This window comes from Phyllobates terribilis, unplaced genomic scaffold (assembly GCF_046119375.1).
Source record: "Phyllobates terribilis strain yellow unplaced genomic scaffold, ASM4611937v1 Scaffold_1049__1_contigs__length_452226, whole genome shotgun sequence".
Lineage (NCBI taxonomy): Eukaryota > Metazoa > Chordata > Amphibia > Anura > Dendrobatidae > Phyllobates > Phyllobates terribilis.
In genome coordinates, this window is record NW_027363809.1 from 179,311 (window position 1) to 200,697 (window position 21,387).

The window sequence follows — 21,387 nt, forward strand, 5'->3', positions numbered from 1 at the left end:
GTGAGAACTCGGGCAGGTGCTGGGGGTAAGATTGGGTCGCCCCTGGCTTCGGCTGGAGGTGGCTTTTTGTCCCTGTTCCTCGCTGTGGCCTTTTGGCTCGGAGGGACGGGGAATGGTTTGGGGGACCCTTCTCCTTTTGGAGAGGGTTTCAAGAAGACCAGCATCCTAGTGCACTTTTTTTGTGGCACTTGTCACTTTTTTAAGCGCACTCGGGTTTTGTACACGATTTCGGGCTTTCAAAAAAAAAAAAAAAAAAATCTGTTCTTATCAGTTTAATATCTGATACGTCCCCTATCTGGGGACCATATATTAAATGGATTTTTAGAACAGGGAGATGGAAAAAGAGCTTGCTCTGTCCACTCCACGCATTGACCTGGTATTGCAGTATCTCCAGGACCGGTGCACCCCTTCTTTAATGCAGTTTCTAAAATCAGAAAGAATTGAATTCAATGTTTTTTGTTCATTTTGCTTGTTTGTCGGATTTTGGGATGGACTCTTTGGCTCTGCTTTTCTTCTCCTCATTGGATTTTTCATGTTCAAAGTTGCAGAAGCCAGATTACAAGCTCATTTTGGTTCAACTTCAGCAACTGTGCATTGCATTGCCATGTAATGTGATGCAATGCTATCTTTCTAGCTCTCCCTTTTTACTTCCTTTTGGATAAACAGACATATTAGGCAAGCATTTTGGAGCTTTCACCTAAATAACTACAGGTGGTGAGATAAGCTGCACAATATAATTGACCTTTCAGTATATTGTTGCACACACACCATCTATTTAGCAAATGCCCTTGTTATCAACAGCAGCCTTTTAAACTCACCTGAGCTAACAGGTATGTGCGCTGGTTACTCTGCTGCGCTTAAAATTTCTTTTTTGGTTTGCTACAATGCCTTTTCTGAAACGTTGTCTCCTTCTGCTGGAACACTGACTTCTTTCATTTAATGCCTGCAGACTATAAAAGAGAACCCAACCCAAAAAGTTTGGTTGATTAGTCTGTGGCATTCTGTTAAACTGTTGCTTATGGCGGTCTCTGTGAGCTTCTCAGCGACATTCAGCCAGCCAGGTATCCTGCCTGCAGTAGATGGAATGTGGCAATGGAACGCTGGCTGCGCGTGTCATAATAGGCTCTGAGCCTTTATATACCTGTGCACAGCAGCAGCCACCTTCAGTCTGCTGCTGGACAGCCAGCAGCAGCAGCAGCAGGAGAGGTATGTAATCAGGAGCCCTCCTGCTAAGGGTAGACAGCTGCTCGTTCCACCCCACCCCCCGCCTTATTTGGTTCTCCTCCCTTCCAACGGTGTTGAGGCGGGTGGGAACAGCAGGGGGTGAAGGTGCTGTGTTTAAAGAGGTGGAGTTATGCAGATCTAAAACGCGTGGATTGCAGCAGCAGCAAGCCGAAAAGTGCAGGCATGTAAGGGATCTAGAGGTTGACAACATGTCTTCTTAACGGGAGTCCAGGAGCTCATCTCCACAAATGGACTTTTTAGGATCCTTGGGTGGCTCCGTAGTTTGAAACCAATTCTGGTTATCGCTTCTCGGCCTTTTGGCTAAGATCAAGTGTAGTATCTGTTCTTATCAGTTTAATATCTGATACGTCCCCTATCTGGGGACCATATATTAAATGGATTTTTAGAACAGGGAGATGGAAAAAGAGCTTGCTCTGTCCACTCCACGCATTGACCTGGTATTGAAGTATCTCCAGGACCGGTGCACCCCTTCTTTAATGCAGTTTCTAAAATCAGAAAGAATTGAATTCAATGTTTTTTGTTCATTTTGCTTGTTTGTCGGATTTTGGGATGGACTCTTTGGCTCTGCTTTTCTTCTCCTCATTGGATTTTTCATGTTCAAAGTTGCAGAAGCCAGATTACAAGCTCATTTTGGTTCAACTTCAGCAACTGTGCATTGCATTGCCATGTAATGTGATGCAATGCTATCTTTCTAGCTCTCCCTTTTTACTTCCTTTTGGATAAACAGACATATTAGGCAAGCATTTTGGAGCTTTCACCTAAATAACTACAGGTGGTGAGATAAGCTGCACAATATAATTGACCTTTCAGTATATTGTTGCACACACACCATCTATTTAGCAAATGCCCTTGTTATCAACAGCAGCCTTTTAAACTCACCTGAGCTAACAGGTATGTGAGCTGGTTACTCTGCTGCGCTTAAAATTTCTTTTTTGGTTTGCTACAATGCCTTTTCTGAAACGTTGTCTCCTTCTGCTGGAACACTGACTTCTTTCATTTAATGCCTGCAGACTATAAAAGAGAACCCAACCCAAAAAGTTTGGTTGATTAGTCTGTGGCATTCTGTTAAACTGTTGCTTATGGCGGTCTCTGTGAGCTTCTCAGCGACATTCAGCCAGCCAGGTATCCTGCCTGCAGTAGATGGAATGTGGCAATGGAACGCTGGCTGCGCGTGTCATAATAGGCTCTGAGCCTCTATATACCTGTGCACAGCAGCAGCCACCTTCAGTCTGCTGCTGGACAGCCAGCAGCAGCAGCAGCAGGAGAGGTATGTAATCAGGAGCCCTCCTGCTAAGGGTAGACAGCTGCTCGTTCCACCCCACCCCCCGCCTTAATTGGTTCTCCTCCCTTCCAACGGTGTTGAGGCGGGTGGGAACAGCAGGGGGTGAAGGTGCTGTGTTTAAAGAGGTGGAGTTATGCAGATCTAAAACGCGTGGATTGCAGCAGCAGCAAGCCGAAAAGTGCAGGCATGTAAGGGATCTAGAGGTTGACAACATGTCTTCTTAACGGGAGTCCAGGAGCTCATCTCCACAAATGGACTTTTTAGGATCCTTGGGTGGCTCCGTAGTTTGAAACCAATTCTGGTTATCGCTTCTCGGCCTTTTGGCTGCGATCTGTAGTGGGTTGCGTCATTTGGCCAAGGTGATCTAGGTGGATCTTTGCACTCGGCCTTCTGGATCTTGGTCCAGCTGCTGCTATTGGGTGTGGAGCAAAGTCTAGATTTGCCTTTTCTTCCTGGAGGACGGTTCTTTTTCGTGGTGTGGAGGTCGGTAGGACGAAGAGGATTGAAATCCGGGTGGAGCTGCGATCTGCTGTGTCGTTTTTTTTCCTGATCATCTGTGGAAAAAGAAGGAGGAAAAGAATATGGAATCGAAGAGGCCATTTGGAGGTAGGAGGGAAAATCGGGAGAACAATTCCAATGACTATTTTTCAGAGGATTATCCTTTGAAGGATACACTCCGTTTGTTGGTGGCTCCTGGTTATCGGCAGGAAAAGGATTCCGAGTTTATCTTCAGAGAGATTTGTAAATTTCTGAAGATTGAAAAGGAGGAACTTTTTTGTTTTCAATCCTTTTTTTCGAGAGGGATATATGATTTAACTTTAATGGGGAACTCTCAGTGTGAAAGAGCCTATACTCTCTATGAAGTTAATAGGGAGAACGAGCTTTTTGTTGGAGTGAGAGTGATTCCCTCCTTTCAGTTCTCCATGAAACTGCTAACAATACATTTGTTCAGTCCATTTGTTACTGATAGTGAAGTAATAAACTATCTAAGTGCATATTGTGAGAAAGTTATCCCAAGAAAACGTGGGGAAACTAGGTTCGGAGTGTGGAACGGAAAAAGGGTTTTTCTGGTAGCCTTCAAGAAGGACCCAGAAGAAGAAGGTGGGGTACTTAGACCACCACCAAATGTCTATGTTAATCGTAGCCGTGGATATCTGTTTTTTTCGGGTATGCCTAATTACTGTTATGGGTGCCGTAAATATGGACATTTGGATATTGTGTGCAAAAAGTGTTGTAGGTGTCCCGGTTCAGCTCATCAGGAGGATGCATGTCCAAATAAGAAGAAAGGAGGCGAGGAGGAGATGGATACTTCATCAGAACATCGGCAGAATGAAGCCGAGGATGGTGAGGAAGCAAGTGAAAAGAGAACTGATGAGCAGGAAATGGAGGAGGTGAGAAAAGTAAAGAAGAAGAAAACACCGGAAGAAGAGAAGAGAAAGAAAGAAGAGAGAGGGAGGAGGTCGGAGGAGGATGAGAAAAGAAAGATGGAAGAAAGGAAGAAGGAGAAGGAGTTAGAAGAAGATAAGAACAGAGAAGAGCAGAAGAAAGAAGGTCGGGAGAAGGAAGAGCAGAAGAAAGAAGAAAAGAAGAAAGAAGAAAAGAAGAATGAAGAACGGAGGATTGAAGAATTGAAGTCTGTGCTGGTGGGTGTGGGACAATTAATGCAGAAAGTCCCTCCACCAAGCAAAGAGAGTAATATAAAAGAACAAGGGGGTGAAGTAAAAAAGGGAGGCGCAGGGGGAAAGGTGGTGGTAGTGAAAAGTCAAAGCCTGCCTGTAATAGGGCCTTCCCCTAGGGAGATTTTATCTCAGAGTATACCCTGTGGTCAGGAAAGGATGGATTCATCAAAAATTTTGAAAAGAAGTGTAGATGATAAAGAGCGTGGTGTAGGGCCATGTGTAGTAAAAGTATTTGCTTGTGAAAAGGATTTTGACATTTCCAGTACATCAGAGTCGGAAGGGCTGAGTATCGATGAAAGTGCTTTGCAATCCGATGAGGGCGGGGGAGATAGCCCGGTGCCAGTCACTAAAAGATGATCAGGGCGGCTTCCCTGAATGTTCAGGGTTTCAATGACTTATATAAAAGAACTGTGATTTATGACTATTTTAATAATGAAAATTTTGATTTTGTATTTCTTCAAGAATGTAATTTGTCAAAGAAGTTAAATTATGATTTTTTACGGGGTATATGGAAGGGTAATTTATGTTTTTCAGGCGGGAATGAATTCAGAAGTGATGGGGTTGGTTTTATATGTTCCAGGGAATGGGAGATTACCAACTACGAAGAAATATACCCTGGTAGGATTCTAAGAGTGGATGTAGAAAGGAATGGGAAGAAATATAGATGTTTTAATATTTATGCCAATACAGAAAAAGTTTTAAGGTTACATTTGTTTGAAATTTTGCAGCTTTTTATCCCAGGTGTAGTTCCAGTAATTTTAGGGGGAGATTTTAATTGTCAACTAAATAATGTAAAAGATGGTTCGGTTTCTTGTCTCAAGGGTATTTTATCTTCTTTTAACCTAAAAGATGCTTGGTGGTTGGACGGGCAGAAGAAGGAGTATGAAATTACTTGGGAAGGAAGAGGTTGTTCCTCGAGAATAGATTATTTGTTTATATCCAAGGATTTTACTTGTTCTAATTTTAAAACGCATAAAGCACCTTTTTCTGATCATAGAATAATTGAATGTACACTGATGGTAGAGGCGGATGAGGGAAAAAGGCCGTCTCATTGGAAACTGAATGTATCATTGTTACAGCATAAGGAGGTAAGGGAGGATTTTAAATTTTTCTTTGAGAAACTGAAATTAGAAAAGAAATGTTTTGACTCTACTTTTAAATGGTGGGACTACATGAAAAAGGAAGTTAAATTATTCTTTATGGAAGTAGGCAAGAGGAAAGCTGCGGATAAGCGACAGTCATACAATAACCTTAATGCAAATCTACAGTGTCTGTATCAGTTTAGGAATAATGGAGTTAATGTGGAGGAGGAAATTATGGTGACGAAGGAAAAAATTCAAAAATGTCTGAGAGAAAAAGGAAAAGAAATTATCTTTAATTCTCGTGTGAAGGTGTTGGAGGAAGACGAGAAATGTACTAAATTCTTTTTTAAAAAAATCTGTGAGAAAAAGGCCTTTATGGGGGTTTTAGAGGGGGAAAGGAGTTTGGAGGGGAAAAAGATGAAAGTGAAAGAATTTTATGATAACCTGTTTTCAGCAAAAAATACAGATAGGTCTTTGAAGGAGCATTTTTTAGGAGGGTTGGATAAGTGTTTTACTAAGGAAAATAAATTATTATTATCAGAGGGTATTTCAAAAGAAGAAGTTTTTAATACAGTTAATACATTGCAAAACGGTAAGACACCAGGGTCGGATGGGTTACCCATTGAGTTTTATAAAATATTATGGGATATTGTGGGGAATGAATTTTATGAAATGTTTTTAAAAGTTGAGTCTTTATGTCGTGTCCCGGAGTCATGGTTGGAGGGGGTAATTGTTTTATTATACAAAAGAGGTGATAGAGAATTGCTAAAAAACTGGAGACCGATTACTCTTTTAAATACAGATTATAAAGTTTATGCGAAGCTGTTGGCAAATAGATTAAAGAAAGTGGTGAGTTCGGTGATAGATATAGACCAAACGTGTGCAGTTCCAACGCGGAAGATCAGTGACTCGTTGATTTTAATTAGAGACATAATATGGGATGTTTCCGATAGAAGACAGAAGATGGCGTTAATTACTCTGGATTTTGAAAAGGCTTATGATAGAGTCGCCCATGATTTTTTATTCGATGTTTTAAGGAGAATGGGTTGCCCGGATGATTTTAGTAAACGTATTAAATCCTTGTATCAAGCATGTTTTAGTAAAGTATCTGTAAATGGGTTTTTATCTGGAAGTGTAAAGATTAATTGTGGGGTGAAACAGGGATGCCCCTTATCCCCTATTCTTTTTATCTGTGCGATTGAGCCTCTTTTAACTGCTTTTAGGAAAGACAAAGTGATTAATGGTTTTTTTATTCCTGGGAGTTGGGGAGAGCAGGTTAAAGTGGTGGCTTTTATGGATGATGTGACTGTTTTTGTAAAAGATTTAAGAAGTATGAATAGGGTTTTAAGAACGGTTGAATGGTTTGGGGCGGCATCAGGTTTTAAGATCAATTTGGAGAAATCTGGTGTTTTAACGATGGGCGGTTTTATCTTAGAATCCGATTGTAAATTATTGAGAGTCTTTGAAGCAAAGATTTTAGGCATCTATTTTTCGGAAGAGTGTGGAAATGTAAAAAATTGGGAATCACTGTTGGAGAGGGTTAGGAAAAAGGTGTCTTTTTGGAATCTGAGAGAGCTAACGTTGGAAGGGAAGATTTTAATTATCAAGCAGGTTTTACTCCCAATGATTTTATATGTTGCAACCATTTTTATTCCACCTGTCAATGCGATGAAAAAAATTATTAAAGTATGTTTTAATTTTTTATGGAGATCAAAAATGGAAAGGGTTAAGCGCGAAGAATTGTATAAGCCAAAAAAGAAAGGTGGTAAAGGTTATCCTGATATCAAAGCCTTTTTATATGCAAAGTATATGGCAAACTGCATAAATATTTTATTAGGGTCAGAATCGAAGCTTAAAGCCTTTTCTATTTATAATTTGGGTTTCTATATAAGAAAATATAAGTGGGTGGACATGAGATTGAATAGACCTTATAGATTTTTACCCCCAAGTAACTATGTTGTGCTGGAAAAGATTTTGAGAGATTATGATCTAAAAGGTTTTGATCTTAAGGTACTGAGGTGTCATAAAAAGATATTACAAGTCTTGGAAGGAAGGTTAAACACTAGTCCAGTGGAGCACTTTATGCCAAAGATAGTGGACAGGATTTGGCTGAATGTAAACTATGTGTTCTTATCAAATGAACATAAAGATTTGTTATGGTGTATAATAAAGGATTGCTTACCGACACGAGAATTTCAGCATAGACGTGGTCTTGTTCGTTTTGAAAAATGTCCAAGACAGAGATGTGGAGGTAGTGAGACTCCTATGCACGTATTCTGGAATTGCGAGTTTGCACAAAAAGTCTGGAGGAAAATGTGCAATCTGATTAAAGCTGTGAGTAATGTTAATTTTTTAGATTTTAACAGGGTGTTCTATGGGATGGGTGTAAAGGAAGAAGATTTTAAGGTGGTGTGGGTGATTATAACATGTGTAAAGATGGCAATTTGGAAGGTGAGAAACATTTTGATCTTTAAACATAATGAAGTGTCTGTTGAACAGTGTATTAAGTTGTGTCTAAGTTATTTATTTATGTATTTTTGGAAGGACAAAATGGTTTTGGGCATAAGAAAAGCAGATGTATTGTGGAAGCAAAATGAATGGAATATACTTACTGTGTAGCCTTTGTTGTCATTGAAAATCTTTTTCTGGAAAAATACAAATATTAATTACAGGAAAAAAAAAAAAAAATTAAAAAGAAAGTTAAGAAAAAGGAAAGAAGGAAATATATATGTATATATATATATATATATATATATATATATAAAAAAAAAAAAAAAAAAAAAAAAAAAAAAAAAAAAAAAAAAAAAAAAAAAAAAAAAAACACGATGATGGATTTGAGTCTTGGTTTTTGCTTTTAAAGATGTAAGACTTTGTAATCTGAGTGTAAAAAAAAAAAAAAAAAAAAAAATCTTTCGAAAAGGCGGTTTTGGATGTTGGCCGCCCTAGTAGATTGATACATTATGCACACTGGGGTTTAGGCGCTTGTTAGTACGCCATGTGGCTAATATAGTCATCTGGTGGAAAGCATGGCCCCCCAGGATCGACGCCATTGGGCCGGGGAAGATCGAAAGCCCGAAGTGTGAAGTGCCCCAGGAGTGGTGACCCTGGGGTGCCTCAACTCACTGGGATTGGGAACCACACTTGAGTTTATGGCACATTTGCACTAGCACTTCAATATTTCTTTCTTCACACACACCCTTATTCCGGGCCTTCTGGCCTTAGGATGGGGAATTTTTCAATTCCCGGTCGAAGGTCCGGGCAGTATTATACTGTGAAACCTTCACTATTTATTTAATTTTTTTATCACTGTGTGTCCACTTTTTCACGTGTGTCCACGTCCTTACTAGGATTTTGTCGGGATGCGGTTCCCTTACGGGTTCCTCTCTTGGCAGGTCTAGGGGGGGAGTGTGTGGCCATCAGGTTCCGCTCCCCCCTGAACCCCCCTGGCTCTCCTCTTTCTGGAGGAGAGCGTTGTTGGCTCCCCTCTTCCGGGAGGGGAGCACAGTCTTTGGCTCCCAGTGCCTTGCTCGGGTGAGAACTCGGGCAGGTGCTGGGGGTAAGATTGGGTCGCCTCTGGCTCCGGCTGGAGGTGGCTATTTCTCCCTGTTCCTCGCTGTGGCCTTCTGGCTCGGAGGGACGGGGAATGGTTTGGGGGACTCTTCTCCTTTTGGAGAGGGTTTCAAGAAGACCAGCATCCTAGTGCACTTTTTTTGTGGCACTTGTCACTTTTTTAAGCGCACTCGGGTTTTGTACACGAATTCGGGCTTTCGAAAAAAAAAAAAAAATCTGTTCTTATCAGTTTAATATCTGATACGTCCCCTATCTGGGGACCATATATTAAATGGATTTTTAGAACAGGGAGATGGAAAAAGAGCTTGCTCTGTCCACTCCACGCATTGACCTGGTATTGCAGTATCTCCAGGACCGGTGCACCCCTTCTTTAATGCAGTTTCTAAAATCAGAAAGAATTGAATTCAATGTTTTTTGTTCATTTTGCTTGTTTGTCGGATTTTGGGATGGACTCTTTGGCTCTGCTTTTCTTCTCCTCATTGGATTTTTCATGTTCAAAGTTGCAGAAGCCAGATTACAAGCTCATTTTGGTTCAACTTCAGCAACTGTGCATTGCATTGCCATGTAATGTGATGCAATGCTATCTTTCTAGCTCTCCCTTTTTACTTCCTTTTGGATAAACAGACATATTAGGCAAGCATTTTGGAGCTTTCACCTAAATAACTACAGGTGGTGAGATAAGCTGCACAATATAATTGACCTTTCAGTATATTGTTGCACACACACCATCTATTTAGCAAATGCCCTTGTTATCAACAGCAGCCTTTTAAACTCACCTGAGCTAACAGGTATGTGCGCTGGTTACTCTGCTGCGCTTAAAATTTCTTTTTTGGTTTGCTACAATGCCTTTTCTGAAACGTTGTCTCCTTCTGCTGGAACACTGACTTCTTTCATTTAATGCCTGCAGACTATAAAAGAGAACCCAACCCAAAAAGTTTGGTTGATTAGTCTGTGGCATTCTGTTAAACTGTTGCTTATGGCGGTCTCTGTGAGCTTCTCAGCGACATTCAGCCAGCCAGGTATCCTGCCTGCAGTAGATGGAATGTGGCAATGGAACGCTGGCTGCGCGTGTCATAATAGGCTCTGAGCCTTTATATACCTGTGCATAGCAGCAGCCACCTTCAGTCTGCTGCTGGACAGCCAGCAGCAGCAGCAGCAGGAGAGGTATGTAATCAGGAGCCCTCCTGCTAAGGGTAGACAGCTGCTCGTTCCACCCCACCCCCCGCCTTAATTGGTTCTCCTCCCTTCCAACGGTGTTGAGGCGGGTGGGAACAGCAGGGGGTGAAGGTGCTGTGTTTAAAGAGGTGGAGTTATGCAGATCTAAAACGCGTGGATTGCAGCAGCAGCAAGCCGAAAAGTGCAGGCATGTAAGGGATCTAGAGGTTGACAACATGTCTTCTTAACGGGAGTCCAGGAGCTCATCTCCACAAATGGACTTTTTAGGATCCTTGGGTGGCTCCGTAGTTTGAAACCAATTCTGGTTATCGCTTCTCGGCCTTTTGGCTAAGATCAAGTGTAGTATCTGTTCTTATCAGTTTAATATCTGATACGTCCCCTATCTGGGGACCATATATTAAATGGATTTTTAGAACAGGGAGATGGAAAAAGAGCTTGCTCTGTCCACTCCACGCATTGACCTGGTATTGCAGTATCTCCAGGACCGGTGCACCCCTTCTTTAATGCAGTTTCTAAAATCAGAAAGAATTGAATTCAATGTTTTGTGTTCATTTTGCTTGTTTGTCGGATTTTGGGATGGACTCTTTGGCTCTGCTTTTCTTCTCCCCATTGGATTTTTCATGTTCAAAGTTGCAGAAGCCAGATTACAAGCTCATTTTGGTTCAACTTCAGCAACTGTGCATTGCATTGCCATGTAATGTGATGCAATGCTATCTTTCTAGCTCTCCCTTTTTACTTCCTTTTGGATAAACAGACATATTAGGCAAGCATTTTGGAGCTTTCACCTAAATAACTACAGGTGGTGAGATAAGCTGCACAATATAATTGACCTTTCAGTATATTGTTGCACACACACCATCTATTTAGCAAATGCCCTTGTTATCAACAGCAGCCTTTTAAACTCACCTGAGCTAACAGGTATGTGCGCTGGTTACTCTGCTGCGCTTAAAATTTCTTTTTTGGTTTGCTACAATGCCTTTTCTGAAACGTTGTCTCCTTCTGCTGGAACACTGACTTCTTTCATTTAATGCCTGCAGACTATAAAAGAGAACCCAACCCAAAAAGTTTGGTTGATTAGTCTGTGGCATTCTGTTAAACTGTTGCTTATGGCGGTCTCTGTGAGCTTCTCAGCGACATTCAGCCAGCCAGGTATCCTGCCTGCAGTAGATGGAATGTGGCAATGGAACGCTGGCTGCGCGTGTCATAATAGGCTCTGAGCCTTTATATACCTGTGCACAGCAGCAGCCACCTTCAGTCTGCTGCTGGACAGCCAGCAGCAGCAGCAGGAGAGGTATGTAATCAGGAGCCCTCCTGCTAAGGGTAGACAGCTGCTCGTTCCACCCCACCCCCCGCCTTAATTGGTTCTCCTCCCTTCCAACGGTGTTGAGGCGGGTGGGAACAGCAGGGGGTGAAGGTGCTGTGTTTAAAGAGGTGGAGTTATGCAGATCTAAAACGCGTGGATTGCAGCAGCAGCAAGCCGAAAAGTGCAGGCATGTAAGGGATCTAGAGGTTGACAACATGTCTTCTTAACGGGAGTCCAGGAGCTCATCTCCACAAATGGACTTTTTAGGATCCTTGGGTGGCTCCGTAGTTTGAAACCAATTCTGGTTATCGCTTCTCGGCCTTTTGGCTAAGATCAAGTGTAGTATCTGTTCTTATCAGTTTAATATCTGATACGTCCCCTATCTGGGGACCATATATTAAATGGATTTTTAGAACAGGGAGATGGAAAAAGAGCTTGCTCTGTCCACTCCACGCATTGACCTGGTATTGCAGTATCTCCAGGACCGGTGCACCCCTTCTTTAATGCAGTTTCTAAAATCAGAAAGAATTGAATTCAATGTTTTTTGTTCATTTTGCTTGTTTGTCGGATTTTGGGATGGACTCTTTGGCTCTGCTTTTCTTCTCCTCATTGGATTTTTCATGTTCAAAGTTGCAGAAGCCAGATTACAAGCTCATTTTGGTTCAACTTCAGCAACTGTGCATTGCATTGCCATGTAATGTGATGCAATGCTATCTTTCTAGCTCTCCCTTTTTACTTCCTTTTGGATAAACAGACATATTAGGCAAGCATTTTGGAGCTTTCACCTAAATAACTACAGGTGGTGAGATAAGCTGCACAATATAATTGACCTTTCAGTATATTGTTGCACACACACCATCTATTTAGCAAATGCCCTTGTTATCAACAGCAGCCTTTTAAACTCACCTGAGCTAACAGGTATGTGCGCTGGTTACTCTGCTGCGCTTAAAATTTCTTTTTTGGTTTGCTACAATGCCTTTTCTGAAACGTTGTCTCCTTCTGCTGGAACACTGACTTCTTTCATTTAATGCCTGCAGACTATAAAAGAGAACCCAACCCAAAAAGTTTGGTTGATTAGTCTGTGGCATTCTGTTAAACTGTTGCTTATGGCGGTCTCTGTGAGCTTCTCAGCGACATTCAGCCAGCCAGGTATCCTGCCTGCAGTAGATGGAATGTGGCAATGGAACGCTGGCTGCGCGTGTCATAATAGGCTCTGAGCCTTTATATACCTGTGCACAGCAGCAGCCACCTTCAGTCTGCTGCTGGACAGCCAGCAGCAGCAGCAGCAGGAGAGGTATGTAATCAGGAGCCCTCCTGCTAAGGGTAGACAGCTGCTCGTTCCACCCCACCCCCCGCCTTAATTGGTTCTCCTCCCTTCCAACGGTGTTGAGGCGGGTGGGAACAGCAGGGGGTGAAGGTGCTGTGTTTAAAGAGGTGGAGTTATGCAGATCTAAAACGCGTGGATTGCAGCAGCAGCAAGCCGAAAAGTGCAGGCATGTAAGGGATCTAGAGGTTGACAACATGTCTTCTTAACGGGAGTCCAGGAGCTCATCTCCACAAATGGACTTTTTAGGATCCTTGGGTGGCTCCGTAGTTTGAAACCAATTCTGGTTATCGCTTCTCGGCCTTTTGGCTAAGATCAAGTGTAGTATCTTTCGAAAAGGCGGTTTTGGATGTTGGCCGCCCTAGTAGATTGATACATTATGCACACTGGGGTTTAGGCGCTTGTTAGTACGCCAGGTGTCTAATATAGTCATCTGGTGGAAAGCATGGCCCCACAGGATCGACTCCATTGGGCCGGGGAAGATCGAAAGCCCGAAGTGTGAAGTGCCCCAGGAGTGGTGACCCTGGGGTGCCTTAACTCACTGGGATTGGGAACCCCACTTGAGTTTATGGCACATTTGCACAAGCACTTCAAATTTTCTTTCTTCGCACACACCCTTATTCCGGGCCTTCTGGCCTTAGGATGGGGAATTTTTCAATTCCCGGTCGAAGGTCCGGGCAGTATTATACTGTGAAACCTTCACTATTTATTTAATTTCTTTGTCACTGTGTGTCCACTTATTCACGTGTGTCACGTCCTACTAGGATTTTGTCGGGATGCGGTTCCCTTACGGGTTCCTCTCTTGGCAGGTCTAGGGGGGGAGTGTGTGGCCATCAGGTTCCGCTCCCCCCTGAACCCCCCTGGCTCTCCTCTTTCGGGAGGAGAGCGTTGTTGGCTCCCCTCTTCCGGGAGGGGAGCACAGTCTTTGGCTCCCAGTGCCTTGCTCGGGTGAGAACTCGGGCAGGTGCTGGGGGTAAGATTGGGTCGCCTCTGGCTTCGGCTGGAGGTGGCTTTTTGTCCCTGTTCCTCGCTGTGGCCTTTTGGCTCGGAGGGACGGGGAATGGTTTGGGGGACCCTTCTCCTTTTGGAGAGGGTTTCAAGAAGACCAGCATCCTAGTGCACTTTTTTTGTGGCACTTGTCACTTTTTTAAGCGCACTCGGGTTTTGTACACGAATTCGGGCTTTAAAAAAAAAAAAAAAAAAAAAAATCTGTTCTTATCAGTTTAATATCTGATACGTCCCCTATCTGGGGACCATATATTAAATGGATTTTTAGAACAGGGAGATGGAAAAAGAGCTTGCTCTGTCCACTCCACGCATTGACCTGGTATTGCAGTATCTCCAGGACCGGTGCACCCCTTCTTTAATGCAGTTTCTAAAATCAGAAAGAATTGAATTCAATGTTTTTTGTTCATTTTTCTTGTTTGTCGGATTTTGGGATGGACTCTTTGGCTCTGCTTTTCTTCTCCTCATTGGATTTTTCATGTTCAAAGTTGCAGAAGCCAGATTACAAGCTCATTTTGGTTCAACTTCAGCAACTGTGCATTGCATTGCCATGTAATGTGATGCAATGCTATCTTTCTAGCTCTCCCTTTTTACTTCCTTTTGGATAAACAGACATATTAGGCAAGCATTTTGGAGCTTTCACCTAAATAACTACAGGTGGTGAGATAAGCTGCACAATATAATTGACCTTTCAGTATATTGTTGCACACACACCATCTATTTAGCAAATGCCCTTGTTATCAACAGCAGCCTTTTAAACTCACCTGAGCTAACAGGTATGTGCGCTGGTTACTCTGCTGCGCTTAAAATTTCTTTTTTGGTTTGCTACAATGCCTTTTCTGAAACGTTGTCTCCTTCTGCTGGAACACTGACTTCTTTCATTTAATGCCTGCAGACTATAAAAGAGAACCCAACCCAAAAAGTTTGGTTGATTAGTCTGTGGCATTCTGTTAAACTGTTGCTTATGGCGGTCTCTGTGAGCTTCTCAGCGACATTCAGCCAGCCAGGTATCCCGCCTGCAGTAGATGGAATGTGGCAATGGAACGCTGGCTGCGCGTGTCATAATAGGCTCTGAGCCTTTATATACCTGTGCACAGCAGCAGCCACCTTCAGTCTGCTGCTGGACAGCCAGCAGCAGCAGCAGCAGCAGGAGAGGTATGTAATCAGGAGCCCTCCTGCTAAGGGTAGACAGCTGCTCGTTCCACCCCACCCCCCGCCTTAATTGGTTCTCCTCCCTTCCAACGGTGTTGAGGCGGGTGGGAACAGCAGGGGGTGAAGGTGCTGTGTTTAAAGAGGTGGAGTTATGCAGATCTAAAACGCGTGGATTGCAGCAGCAGCAAGCCGAAAAGTGCAGGCATGTAAGGGATCTAGAGGTTGACAACATGTCTTCTTAACGGGAGTCCAGGAGCTCATCTCCACAAATGGACTTTTCAGGATCCTTGGGTGGCTCCGTAGTTTGAAACCAATTCTGGTTATCGCTTCTCGGCCTTTTGGCTGCGATCGTATGACTGTACCTTGATTGGTGCGAGTCTCCTGGAGGAATCCGGACCCTTTTGTGGAGGATTTTCTGCTTTTTCCTGTGGTATTCCATACCGACAGAATCCAAGATGTCTTTTGTGAAGAACACCATCCGTTTGTCCGTGGATCCATCTGACCAGAACAAGAACAACGTGGTTTTCATTTTCCAAGACATCGTTGAAGGCAAAGCTGGAGCAAGACGTTCTGAGATCTTCAGTGTCAACGAATTTTCACGTCAAGGTAATTATGACGTTACCTTTATGGACCAGGATGTTTGCCTTAATGTCTTTGAATGGCTCCGTGGTCACTCTAGTGACCCCTGCTTGGAAGGAGTTAGATGGGAACCTTTGTTTGGTCTGCAAGAAAAGGAGGTGACTGTGACTGTCTATAACCCTTTTACAGACCCTGAGCTGCTGGAGTGCTTCCTCTCTCGCTACTGTGAATATGTGCGGAAGGGAGTGAAGCAAGTCAATTGTCTAGGAATCTTTAACTGTCAGTATAAATTCCGTGTGAAATTGAAAAGGGATCCTGACAGTGTGGGGGGCTTTAGACACCCTCCATCAAATTTTTCCGTTGCAGGCCATAGAGGTTTCCTCTTTTACCCAGGCCAGCCCATGTTTTGCCGTAGATGCTTTTCTTTCGGACATACCATGGTAACATGCCTTAAAGGGCAGTGTTGCCGAAATTGCAGAAAGGAGGGGCATATGGCCAACCAGTGTCCAGAGGCCAAGTCCTGTGATGTCTGTGGGAGTAGTGATCACATGTATAAGGACTGTCCTATGAGTGCACCTAGACGTTCTGATAAAGAACAGAAGGAGGAGGAGCTGGAGAGGAGGCAGATGGCAAGCGCACTGAAAGTGCTGGAAAGATTGGAGAGGGAGGAGAGAGAGGGAAGGAGGCGGGAAACTGGTAGAGCCTCTCCCTCTACGGCGCCAGAGGAGGTGTCCTTGAGACCATGTTCTTCTTCTGCTGAAGAAATGAGGAAGAAGCGGAGGGAAGAAAAGGAGTTCTGGAGGGAAGTGGCAAAGGTGGAGAAAAAGGCAGTGTCTGCGAGAATATCTAGGAAAGTGGTGGAAGCAGAGCTGCCTGAGATGATGACTTTTGGAGAGGCAATGGACGCAACAGGATGTGAAGTGCAAATCTCGGAACCCGACAGTCCTGAACACCCTTCGGGTCCTGAAAACATTGAAGATTTTTCTTCGGAGGATGATAGGGGTGCAAAGAAGAGTCGTAGGGAGGATGGTGGGGGCAGTGATGATGCAGATTTTAGTGAGCCTCAGAGGAAGATCAGAACTGCCAGAATGAGGAGTGTGGCTGGTGAAGCCAGCGGGTCGGAAACCAGCTGTTCTGTTCTGATGGCGGAGGAGGATAGTGGTGGTGCTGGATAGTGTCACCATATAATATTGTAAATGTTTTTTCTTTTTGTCCTCTTGTGAGCTTTGGTTTAGGCCAAAGGCTATTTCTTTGTGTAATTGGTGAAGGAGTAGAAGTATTATGGGATTTACCATAGTGTCCCAAAACGTAAGAGTGTTTAAAAGTAAAGTAAGAAGAGCTGCTATTTTTGAGTTTTTAGCTATGCAAAATGCATCTATTTTTTGTTTACAAGAATGTGGGGTAGTGGATGGTGTGAAAGGGGATGAATGGTCTTATGGAGCGTCTGTGTGGTCGGGGAGTGCATGTAATAAGAATGATGGTGTGGGTATTTTGGTTAAAGGAAGGGAGGTTGTTTTGAGTGATTATTTGGTTATTGAGGTGGGGAGATGTATCCTTGCTAATTTTGTATACAAGAATGTAAAGTTTTGTGTTATTAATGTTTATGCGCCAGTTGAAAAAAATGAGCGCAAAAATTTATTTGAAAAAATTAAGCTTTTTGTTCCAGGAAGAATACCTGTGGTAATTGTGGGTGATATGAACTGTGATGTGGGGAGAGTGAATGTGGATGTGTCTGGGAAAGCATTATTGGAGTTAGTGAATGATTTTGGGTTGTGTGATATGCAGCGCGTGTGTAACATGAATCCTTTGTTGAACACTTTCTTTTCTGAGAGTGGTAGGGTACAATCCAGATTGGATTATTGTTTTATTTCTAAAAATATGGTTTCTGTTAATTATAGGCAGGAAAACGTTCTTTTTTCAGATCATGTGTGTATGTTGTGTGAGTTGGATATAAAAGTTGATGGAGTGTTTGGGAGAGGATTGTGGAAGTTAAATGTTAAACTGTTAGAGAATGAAGATGTGAGAAAGGAGTATGAAAGGCGGTATGAAGAATGGTGTAAGCATAAAAATGAGTTTGGGAATGTTTGTGAGTGGTGGGACTGGGTGAAGAAACAAACAAAAATGTTCTTTAAAAATTTAGGATACAAGTATGCAGCAATTAAAAGAGAGAGTTTTGTTAAACTGAACGCGCGGTTGAGCGTTTTGTATAAGTTAAGGGAAGGAGGAGTTGAGGTGGAGGAGGATATTTTAGAGGTAAAAAAGGAGATTAGTGAGTTTTTGTTGGAGAGAGGGAGAAGCATAGTGTTTAGGGCAAAGATTGATAAGATGGAGCAGGATGAGAAATGTTCTCGGTTTTTCTTTAAAAAAGTTTTTGGAAAGAAACAGAGTATGAGCGTGGTGTATGGAGCAGATGGAAGTGAGGTGAGTGGAGAGGATATGTGTGAAGAGGTGGCTAAGTTTTATGAGGATCTGTATGCAGTGAAACAGAGGGATGAATGTTTGGAGAATGATGTTTTGAGTGTGTTAGAGAGTAAGTTGAGTGAAGCAGAAAGAGAGAGAGTGATGGGTGAGGTGACTGGTGATGAGGTATGGAAGGTTATGTGTAGTATGGCTTTGAATAAGACGCCGGGGGAGGATGGCCTCCCAGTAGAATTTTATCGTGTGATGTGGGGTGTGATTGGTAAGGACTTTGTGGATGTATGTAAGTATATGTGGGGAAACATGGAGGTGACTGAGAGTATGCGTGCAGGTATGGTTGTGTTAATTCCTAAGAAAGGGGATTTGAAAAGTCTGAGGAATTGGAGGCCAATAACGTTACTTAATTGTGATTATAAAATCTATGCAAAACTTATGGCTAATAGGATGCGTGATGTGATAGAGAGTGTGATTGGGGATGAGCAGTGTTGTGCGGTACCTGGGAGGCGGATTCATGAGTGTGTGTGTATGTTAAGAGATTGTCTATGGGATTGCATGGGTCGTAAGAAGAGTGTATTTTTGTTAAGTTTGGATTTTGAAAAGGCTTATGATAGGTTGTCGCATGGTTTTTTGTTCAGAGTGTTGTTAAAAATGGGTTTTCCGGCTGATTTTGTTGGGCGAGTGAGAAGTTTGTATACGGGTGTTTATAGCTGTGTTTTAATGAATGGGTATGTGGGTAGGAAAGTGAATGTGTTTTCGGGTGTGCGACAGGGGTGTCCTTTGTCCCCTGTAGCATTTATTTGTGCAATTGAGCCATTGTTGTGTATGCTGAGGAAAGATAAGGTAATTCGTGGTGTGCAAGTGCCGGGAGGTGGAGGAAAAGAATGGAAGGTGAGTGGTTATATGGATGACGTGTGTGTATTATGTGATTCTGAATGTTCGGTGAGGCGGGTGAAGTTGTTAGTGTCTATTTTTTGTGGTGCATCTGCGTTTAAAGTGAATTGGGAAAAGAGTGAGTGTAAGGGTTTTGGAGGCAGAAGTTTAAGTAGGCATGTAGGTGTGAATGTAGTGAATGGACCTATTAAAGTTTTGGGTGTGAAGTTTTCAGAGAGTTTGGATGGGAAAGAAAGTTGGGATGATGCGAAAGGAAAAGTTGAGCAGAAGTTGAATTTTTGGAAATTGAGGAGTTTATTCTTTTTTGGGAAGATTTTAATTGTTAAGAGTGTGGTGTTGCCAATATTTTTATATATTGCGGTAGTATTTCCACCAGGATATATGTGTATGAGAAGCTTGAATAGAATTTTATTTGTTTTTTTGTGGAACTCGAAAATGGAGAGAGCTAGGAGAGAAATTTTGGTTAAAAGAGTGGAAAAAGGTGGTTTGGGTTTTCCGAATTTGGACGTGTTTTTTGGTGTGAATATCGTTGTGTTTGTTTTGAAAGTGATTAGGGCGGATGGAAAGTTTTCATCTATGTGTAGGTATTTATTTGGAGCGTATTTGTTTCGTTTAAAGTGGCAAGAAAGGGATTTGCGATGTCCGATTGCTTTTGAGGTGCCTGTATGGTATGTGTGGGTTTATAAGTTTTTGGTGAGGTATGAACTGTGTGATGCAGATGTGAGATTGCTGGAGAATAAGAAGGCTGTGTATAGGATGATTGAATGTAGAGAGGTAGAATGTGGAATAAATATGGTTAGGGGTGGTGATGTGCAGAAGGTTTGGAAGAAAGTGCGGATGAGTGGTATGACCAACAAACAGAGTGAAGTTGTGTGGCAGTCTTTACATGGAGTATTACCTGTGAGAGAGTTTCAGAGGAATAGAGGTTTGGTGAGGAGTGAAATGTGTCCAAGAAATGGCTGTGGTGGAAGGGAAAGTGTGTTGCATGTTTTTTGGAATTGCCAGTATGCTAGAGATGTGATTGGGAGAATGGGGCCTTTGTGTAAAGAATTGTGTGGTGTGAATTTGTTGTCTTTTGAGTTGTTTATGTTTGGTTTGGGAATATGTGATGGGACGAAGGAAAGAGTCTTGTGGTTGATGCTTGCATGTATAAAGGAAGTGTTATGGGATGTGAGGAATGTGTATGTGTTTAAAAGGAAGGAAATTGCTGTAAAGGATAGTGTGAAGGTGATTTTGGGGAAGATGTATGTGTGTTTCCTATGGGACAAAAAGAGGAGAGGGGAAGTGGATGCGGAGGGAATATGGAAAGTTAAAAAGTGGAGATATATTGTTAGTACCTCTTGATTTTTGTTATTGTTGTTTTGAAATATGAAATAAATATTTCCGATGATGATGGGGACAGCAAATTGCGTATTGGATTTGATGCAGCTGTTTTGATGGAATTTTCCTTTGTCTGCTTTCCATAGACTGTGGAATTTCCTCGTCTGAGGAGAAAAAAAAAAAAAAAAAAAAAAAAAAAAATCTGTTCTTATCAGTTTAATATCTGATACGTCCCCTATCTGGGGACCATATATTAAATGGATTTTTAGAACAGGGAGATGGAAAAAGAGCTTGCTCTGTCCACTCCACGCATTGACCTGGTATTGCAGTATCTCCAGGACCGGTGCACCCCTTCTTTAATGCAGTTTCTAAAATCAGAAAGAATTGAATTCAATGTTTTTTGTTCATTTTGCTTGTTTGTCGGATTTTGGGATGGACTCTTTGGCTCTGCTTTTCTTCTCCTCATTGGATTTTTCATGTTCAAAGTTGCAGAAGCCAGATTACAAGCTCATTTTGGTTCAACTTCAGCAACTGTGCATTGCATTGCCATGTAATGTGATGCAATGCTATCTTTCTAGCTCTCCCTTTTTACTTCCTTTTGGATAAACAGACATATTAGGCAAGCATTTTGGAGCTTTCACCTAAATAACTACAGGTGGTGAGATAAGCTGCACAATATAATTGACCTTTCAGTATATTGTTGCACACACACCATCTATTTAGCAAATGCCCTTGTTATCAACAGCAGCCTTTTAAACTCACCTGAGCTAACAGGTATGTGCGCTGGTTACTCTGCTGCGCTTAAAATTTCTTTTTTGGTTTGCTACAATGCCTTTTCTGAAACGTTGTCTCCTTCTGCTGGAACACTGACTTCTTTCATTTAATGCCTGCAGACTATAAAAGAGAACCCAACCCAAAAAGTTTGGTTGATTAGTCTGTGGCATTCTGTTAAACTGTTGCTTATGGCGGTCTCTGTGAGCTTCTCAGCGACATTCAGCCAGCCAGGTATCCTGCCTGCAGTAGATGGAATGTGGCAATGGAACGCTGGCTGCGCGTGTCATAATAGGCTCTGAGCCTTTATATACCTGTGCACAGCAGCAGCCACCTTCAGTCTGCTGCTGGACAGCCAGCAGCAGCAGCAGCAGGAGAGGTATGTAATCAGGAGCCCTCCTGCTAAGGGTAGACAGCTGCTCGTACCACCCCACCCCCCGCCTTAATTGGTTCTCCTCCCTTCCAACGGTGTTGAGGCGGGTGGGAACAGCAGGGGGTGAAGGTGCTGTGTTTAAAGAGGTGGAGTTATGCAGATCTAAAACGCGTGGATTGCAGCAGCAGCAAGCCGAAAAGTGCAGGCATGTAAGGGA

At 42.7% G+C, this 21,387-nt stretch overlaps 7 non-coding genes and 1 pseudogene across 7 annotated transcripts; all 8 read left to right on the forward strand.

Moving 5' to 3' along the window:
- The first annotated feature begins 220 nt into the window (after positions 1 to 220).
- LOC141242713 (U2 spliceosomal RNA) lies at positions 221 to 410 on the forward strand. Its single transcript, XR_012307106.1, has one exon. It is a non-coding gene; the product is annotated as a U2 spliceosomal RNA (small nuclear RNA).
- Positions 411 to 1,525: 1,115 nt separating this feature from the next.
- Positions 1,526 to 1,716, forward strand: LOC141242671 (U2 spliceosomal RNA). The gene has a single exon (XR_012307068.1). It is a non-coding gene; the product is annotated as a U2 spliceosomal RNA (small nuclear RNA).
- Positions 1,717 to 9,041: 7,325 nt separating this feature from the next.
- Positions 9,042 to 9,226, forward strand: LOC141242722 (U2 spliceosomal RNA). The gene has a single exon (XR_012307113.1). It is a non-coding gene; the product is annotated as a U2 spliceosomal RNA (small nuclear RNA).
- A 1,115-nt stretch (positions 9,227 to 10,341) lies between these two features.
- Positions 10,342 to 10,532, forward strand: LOC141242553 (U2 spliceosomal RNA). Its single transcript, XR_012306957.1, has one exon. It is a non-coding gene; the product is annotated as a U2 spliceosomal RNA (small nuclear RNA).
- A 1,112-nt stretch (positions 10,533 to 11,644) lies between these two features.
- Positions 11,645 to 11,835, forward strand: LOC141242554 (U2 spliceosomal RNA). Its single transcript, XR_012306958.1, has one exon. It is a non-coding gene; the product is annotated as a U2 spliceosomal RNA (small nuclear RNA).
- A 1,115-nt stretch (positions 11,836 to 12,950) lies between these two features.
- Positions 12,951 to 13,133, forward strand: LOC141242737 (U2 spliceosomal RNA). The gene has a single exon (XR_012307118.1). It is a non-coding gene; the product is annotated as a U2 spliceosomal RNA (small nuclear RNA).
- Positions 13,134 to 13,817: 684 nt separating this feature from the next.
- LOC141242727 (U2 spliceosomal RNA) lies at positions 13,818 to 14,022 on the forward strand (annotated as a pseudogene).
- A 6,158-nt stretch (positions 14,023 to 20,180) lies between these two features.
- Positions 20,181 to 20,380, forward strand: LOC141242723 (U2 spliceosomal RNA). Its single transcript, XR_012307114.1, has one exon. It is a non-coding gene; the product is annotated as a U2 spliceosomal RNA (small nuclear RNA).
- Positions 20,381 to 21,387: the final 1,007 nt, after the last annotated feature.